Below are 7,480 nucleotides of genomic sequence, written 5' to 3'. Positions count from 1 at the left end.
TTGTTTCTTGAGAACTCGATGGTAACACTAGTAGAAATAAGGCAATTGGCATCGGCACAGTGGCATCGGTTCTAATAATAACCGATGCCAAATTCAGATTATAGTCATATTGGCATCGGTTGTTACTAAATAACCGATGCCATTATTATTATTGGACGGCTGACATCGGTTATTGATAACAACCGATGCCAATTTATAACTAGGTTGGCATATATACACGGTTCACCTTCCCCTCATCTATTCACGATTACACGCCCACTGTCCATGCCTCCCTCATTCCCCTTACAACCACCACTACAACACGTCTTACTCCCTTCACCGCAAGCTCGCCAACCTTGCTATTGCTGTCGCCGCTTCCATTTGACGATTTGACCATCGCTACCCAGTGCTCCTTATCAACTTACCGGTAAATTTCAAACCCTAATTTTCGTCCCCAATCCGAAGTCCTTATTAATTTTGGTTGTAATCTAAATTGATTTTTTCAGACCATGTAAGCTTGTTGGTAATGTTACTGTACACTAACCCCTTACTTCTGGTTATCCTATCTTTTTAGATTTTTGATTCATTTTTATAATTTGCAGGTGCATTTATTAATTTAGATTTGGCAAGTTACTTTTGTTTTTGTTTTTTTCATCCGATTGAATTATGTAATTAGTAGGTTTTGTCATTCATGGTGGAATATTTGATGTAGTGCTTTGTGAATTACCAGTACATTGCAGATGCAAGGCGGCAGTTAAGGGTGAGTTTAGGGCTATTACTTGATTTCCCTAACACATTTCCGATCTTTGTTCACTCGAGTATGATTGAACTTTGGATCTTGGGCTAATTTAAATATGCAGTTACAACAGATTAGAGGTGAACCTCCGTCTCTTTTTCTTGGTCGTTTTTTTTGACATGTCATTCTTTATCACGCTGCCATGTTTATCCATTTACAGTGAGAACATGTAAAGAAACGTAGTGCTGGAAGCTTGTTTGTGGAGTTTATGATCATGCTCTACTTCAATGTATGTCGTGACTGTTGTAACTTGTAGGATGTGCTCTAACTTTCTTTTGCACTCTTCATCAGCTGGCTTTGACCTTTCCGAATGGTGCCTGCTTTTCCTTTATATAGGCAGATTTCTTCACTTGGAATCCAACTAAACTATTTGATGTCATTTTCGATTACACGTGAGTACCTCTTTGTCCATGAATAAGCTTCTTGTTTTCCACTGTGGGTAGTGTTAATGTGTTGGTGGTATGACTGTCCATGAATAATTGAACTATATCGTAGTAGCGAGTTAGGTATGTTTGATTGCTGGTATTGTTTGACTGGTAATCCTTTTACGGTTAGTGAACTAACTCAAAAATAGGAAGTAAATGACGGTTGAAATATTCTTAAAAGAACATCAGCTGTAAATCAAATGTGTACTACATCCAACAAGTCACAAAAAAGGACTTGTTGCGATTTAACAATCTGGAACGTTTTGGAATGAAGGCTCCTTCTTTTATTCTTAATACCTCATATCCTGATCGTAATTTGATTATCAACAATGTAAATGTCTCAGTTAGCCCTCAACCAAATTTCTCTGTAAGAATATATCAATCCTTCCTGTGTCAAACAATGTTATGATTAGCGAATTGTTACGAATAATATTTGATGATACTGCTATTAATGTTTAACATCAATTTTTTTGTAAGCAAAGAGTGCAGAACTAGTGGCCGTCGTTATTCACTACATGGGAATTAAAGGGACTATGAGTATTTGGAATCCAAGGGTAGAAAGATGGGATGAATACACTACTGCTCAGCTTTAGCTTCAGAGTGGTAGCACAACTGATCTTCAAAGTGTCCAAGCTGGATGGATTGTGACTTTGTTTATCTACCTGTCTAATTCTACACCACTGGAATGCAGCAGTTGTAGAGATCCTTAAACTAACTTATACGTTAATCAAAATTGGGTAATACTCCCTCCATCCCAATCATTTGTTTACCTTTAATTAAAATACTCTTCACGAAGAATATAAAAGGTAAAGAAATGATTGGGATGAAGAGAGTAATTCCTTTTAAGTTAAAAGTACTAATATCAAACATTTTACAAGAGACTAATTATCGCAATTATATCATTTTCCGACTCATTTCTTCCTGTTTTTCAGGTGAACACAAAGTTATATGGTGATACAAGGACCAGATTCTTCACTTACTGGACTGTAAGACTTCTCTTGTAATGATCTACAGAAGTTAATAAGTTGATTTTTTCTTAAGCAAGGTCTAAATTATGTCGGTTATAAATATGTATCGTGAGAGAGTTTCAGTTTTGAGGTGAATGCTCAGGACTATGGTATCGAGCCCACTGATACACCGAGGACTGATAGATGGGTAAGGACTATGGACTATGTTCCTTGATTTGTATGTTCATCTAATTTATAACGTCAATTTCTTACTCCATTCATTTATTTAATACGGAGTACTGGATAGCTCACATTCAAAGCACAAAATGCATTTCCATTTTGAGGTGCTGTGTATTTCAGGTTCAATAAGTACACTGGAAATGCAATTTTTGTTTTGTCATCATTGATCTTTAATTTTGGTTGTTTGCATTATCCTGGTCATTAAATTCAAAGATTTCTAAGTAAAAAAAATTACACGAGAAGCAAGAAACATGTTATTGATTTAAGTAGTTTTTTCCCTTTCAGTTTTTTCTTTCCGCCCTTCAATCTCTATGTATTTTTATTATGGGTCATCTAGATTCCAGAAGTAGTCTCTTTGTGGTGTTGAAACCTGTGATTACATAATGGTAGTTTGGGTCCTGCAAAAATGTGTCCCCGAGTCTTTGATTTGGAGATTTTAAGGATCTGGCACTCGGATCCCTACCTATATCAGATCCTTGTACCGAGGTCGAGCATCACATGTTATAAGACTGTGTACACCTCACAACCTTGTTCCGCCAATTATGAGTGAACTTAAGGCATTTGGGTTTATATTATTGTTGTTGGTGATGACTGGAATGTATTTTTAATATGTAGCTCATTCAATGATGTGCCTCCAAATGAAACTGTTGTTGACCATTGGGACAGGACCTTTTCATAAAAGAGCAGAACGATCTCCTAACTGATCTTAAAGACATCCCAAAAATCGATGAGTAAGTTTAAAGTTTTATCTCACACTAAGAATCATCCAACCAACAGTGCTGGTGCACGTTTGTTTAGTCTGTGCTAGTGCACGTTTGTTTAGTAAGTTGAGTTTGTTATATGCGTGTATCTTTTACTTGATTATTCTCTAAAGTTGTGTGCATACCGTTAATATTCTTTAGGGAGGTGTCACAGAAGAAGAACAGATGCTGCAATACATGGGGCCGAACACACGCATGATAACATCACAAGCAAAGCAGCTTATTGAGGTCTATATATGAGTGAACGGTTGATCTAGATACTCGAATAGTTAAGGGTTTATATGTATGTGATTTTGTTGCCAGATACAATTCCTGAATGGCTGTATTTTATTTGGATTTATTGGTATTGAACTTATGAAATTTGGATTGCTCAATTTATAAATTGTCGAATTTTCTATAGCGTTTAGAAAATAAAATAATGCAGGTATGATTGTCGAATTTCTATAGCCAATAACTTATTTATTGGCTAGGCACAATTTTTTTTTATTGTTGTAATTGTTGATTGGCATCGGTTCCTAAGTTACAACCGATGCCAATAATGCAAAAATTGGCATCGGTTAGAACCGATGCCAAATGAATAACAACCGATGTCAATATGTGTAAATTGGCATCAGTTCATGAACCGATGCCAATTCAAAAAAATGTCATTGGCATCGCCCGCATTGGCATTGGTTGGGAACCGATGCCAATCACTGTTTATAACCGATGCCAATTGCATTAATTGTACTAGTGTAAGTAAAGTGCTAGGATGTCATATTTGAAAGAATACATTTTGGGATGTAGATGACTATAATGGGTTAGTGATGTGATTTGGTATTAGTTGGCCCTTGAGAGTTCTTCAGTTGAGAAAGACTTAGTATTGAGAAGAATTTGTTGACCCTATAATTTTATAGACTTTGAGGTTGTATTAAGTACTTGAGATGTTGGGATGATGTTGTAGATGAGTGTAGTTCTGCTTTTGGGAATCCTTAATAAGTAAAAGGATAGAGAGACTCGAGGTCTAATTAAATTTTCAGACTTTGGATTGACATGTTGCTACCTTGCCTTATAGGAGAACCTTTTGGAATATTTGAGGAACGATTTAGAGCTTAGTATTCGGATCTTTGTTTGGGGATTTTACCATTTTGAGAAACCGGTGGTTGACACCAGTTGGACATGAGTATAACTTTGTTGGAACTTTGACCTTGATCTTGTGGAAGTCGTTTGTAGATGTTTGAGGTTTTGCAGTAGTGAGATCACACCTATAATGGAGTACCTTGTTTCATGGAATTGCTTAGGATGAAGTAACAAGAGTGTTTTGAGGAAATCCTTGGAAGTGTTGTGATTATGAGTTTTGTTGTTAGGAAGTTTTCGGAACCGTTTAGGATGATGTTGTTGTTCGAGGTTTGAGTACCTGGCGTTTCCTTGTTGTCTAATTAATCTTCTTCTTCGACCATAAGCGTTACTGTTCATACATCTCTTCCTCGCTTCATCTTGCTCCTCCCTTGAGTTTGATGCTAGTGACCTGTGAAACTCTATCTTTGACATCCTTTTAGATTTGACTTCAATTCTTACCCTATGAAGTTCATCATAGCTCTTTTTGTTGGTTAAGTTTGGACTCTCTTAGCGTACCTGGTATTTATGTTGTCTAAATTGTTTTTCATTTCATACAATCCCTAAATATTTCAAGCTACCCGTTTTGATTCGTTGTTAAAAGTTGCTGTTACTTTTGATAAACCTTACCTATTTTAAAGATTTGAAAATGAAAATTTGATTTAGTTCCCTATTCATTCCTTCAGTATAAACTCATTTATCATGATTTTAATTGCTAAACCTGATATTTGTTTATATTTTAACCAATTTCTGTCAACTTTGATCTATTTGTGATTTCTTTGTCAAAGTGTGATATTACATTTTCAGAAACTTGACTCCTTTTTTAGTTTAAAAGTGAAACCTTTGTCTCCATTTTGGCTCTTGCAAATGAAAATTTGAGTGAATTACCATTTTCTTTTGATTTTGATGTAGACCGGATGTTAGAACTCGTTATTGGAGACGTTTGATAACTTGCTCTACGCTTGTCGGCGAATGATTTTATTTTGAATTTGTCTTTCACTTGGAAGGTTAGCGTTCTTGTGTGCACGACAAGAGCAATTTCGTTCCATGAATGAGACTTATACTTTTGAAAACTCTTCATTAATGTTTTTGAAGGTATTTTGATTTTTGATTTATGCAAATGATTTAATTTTCGATCGGGTTCTGTCGGAAAAATTTTATTTGAAACTTTTGAAAGAATTTTGATTCTTACGATAAGTAACCTTTAAAATGTTTTGGTTACCGATTCCAATTCCAGTTTTATTTTTATAACCTTTCATTTCTACTTTCAAGTTTCGAGGACGAAACTTTTTAAAAGATGGGGTGATTGTAACACCCGCGAATTTCCCATTTTGACATTTAAAATTTGTTAAACCATTTGATTGCTTTATTTTATATTTTTGAATTATTCAATTTAAATAATTTTATTTCAAATACGATTTTTATAAACGTATTATATAAAAGCTCGTTTATATAAAAAATACGTACGATTAAATTATATCTTTAAGGCATGATTTATATAATAATATATGTATACGTATTTTTAGACGGATAATAATAATGACAATAATAATGATAATTTCCGTCTAGTTATAGACCGTCACATTTCCACTTGTGAGTATAACCTTTCTCGACCTATCCTATATTGACAACACATCACACCCACCTAACATCCTACCCTCTACTTGTAAAATATCTCCTTATTACATATTTATATATATTATTATTATTACTATTATTATTATTGTATATTATGTGTGTGTGGTTGTTGTATCATCTGTCCCTACCCCCCTTTTTATACTCCCTTCTTTCTTCTTCATTTCCACGCAACAACAACAACATAGCAGCAGCAACAACACACCCAATCCCGTCTCCTTCATCCCCCATTTTCTCCCTTATTTCTCAACCAAACTTCACCATTTTTATACCTTTAGCTTCCTCGTCCCTTCCCGGTTATTTTAAGGTAAGAAATCTTCTATTTTGTTGAGGTTTCGAAATACCGTCTTAAAGGACAATTCGATTTCTTATCTTTAAGCAACTCGTTTTTCCCTCCTTTTAGTTGAAGACCTTGGAAACTGAAGTAAAGCTCATGCCTTGGACGTTTTCACCCGAGAATACAAGAGCAAAGGTAACGGTGATAGGTTACTCGACAATGAGTCGATATTCCATCCTTTCAACTCGGTTTTTACACTCCTTCGTCTTAAAGTTTTAATCTTTCCGTGTTTCTCATGTATGAGGTTGAATTTTAATGTTTGTGGTTAATTCTCATGTTTGTATGGGTCGAATTGGTGGCTGTATGGACGGTTTCCTGCTCTGTTTTGGGATGGTCGATGTGGTGGTTGTAGGTAGCCTTGAGTCGGGTCGGGAATGGACTTCTAGGACCGGGTTTTAGGCTGCGTAGATTGGCATGTCTCCCCTGTTTGGGACGGGTGTGAAGGGCGGTCATGTTAGACACACACAACCTGTTTGGGCTCTGTTTTGAAGCCGTGTTACAGGCTGTTCATGGGGGTGCGGGTCTGTTTTAGTCAGGTGTTGGGTGACCTGGTTTGTGGGTTACTTTAGGGTCGGTCTCGGTGGTGTGATTGGTGGATGTTTGGAATGCGTAGGCGGGTGTAGCTGCTGGTTTTGGGCCGTGGCTAGGGATCCCTTCGCGTAAGCTTGGTTTGCTTTAAAATGTTTGAATATCCGTCGTAAGCTAGTCTCGTTTTGGGTTGGTATTACACGGCTTGCTGGTGGCTTTTGGTGGGAGGTTGTGGGCTGACTGGTGTTGACTTTGGGGGAAAAGGCGTGGCTGGGATGGATCGTTTAGGTGGTGAGCGGTTGGGTCGTGTTTAGGGTGGCCCAATTGGTTCTTTGAGGCGTGTTTACGGATGCTTATGGCACAATTTGGGTTTGTTTAAATTATTTGAATTCCCGTCTCGTGTCTTTATAAAACGCAATTCGTTAAATTCGCTTATTTAAGTATTTATCCTTTATGGTTTGTACTTATAAGATCCCACTATTTAATTATTTAAATTATCGTCTCAAATATGCCCATATACCCGTCTTGTTATTTAGTAATGTGGCAAATTGAGCTTGTTTTATATTATATGTTATTTGGCCATATAGGTGTGGTATGGTATTTTAATAGGGTAGTCATGGCAATAAAATGTTTGGCGCTAAATTAATTCATTTAAATAATGATTAAATAACCGTCTCACATGTTATATAACGTAATTAGTCAATGTCGTTCATTTACTTATTTATCCAGTTATTGGGTTT

General features: G+C 36.2%; 1 long non-coding RNA gene across 6 annotated transcripts; it reads left to right on the top strand.

Annotated features, from left to right (window-relative positions):
- Positions 1-210: 210 nt before the first annotated feature.
- LOC141591884 (uncharacterized) lies at positions 211-3,547 on the top strand. Of its 6 annotated transcripts, XR_012521035.1 has the most exons (8): positions 211-406; positions 710-1,004; positions 1,112-1,167; positions 1,683-1,896; positions 2,133-2,186; positions 2,292-2,355; positions 3,003-3,118; positions 3,290-3,547. It is a non-coding gene; the product is annotated as an uncharacterized LOC141591884 (long non-coding RNA). The 6 variants fall into 6 exon arrangements; XR_012521016.1 differs by having other exon boundaries at positions 710-855; positions 1,067-1,896; XR_012521022.1 differs by having other exon boundaries at positions 1,112-1,896.
- The last annotated feature ends 3,933 nt before the right edge of the window (positions 3,548-7,480 follow it).

Source organism: Silene latifolia, chromosome 1 (assembly GCF_048544455.1).
Source record: "Silene latifolia isolate original U9 population chromosome 1, ASM4854445v1, whole genome shotgun sequence".
Taxonomy (NCBI): Eukaryota; Viridiplantae; Streptophyta; class Magnoliopsida; order Caryophyllales; family Caryophyllaceae; genus Silene; species Silene latifolia.
This window is presented reverse-complemented; position numbering and strand designations above follow the sequence as displayed.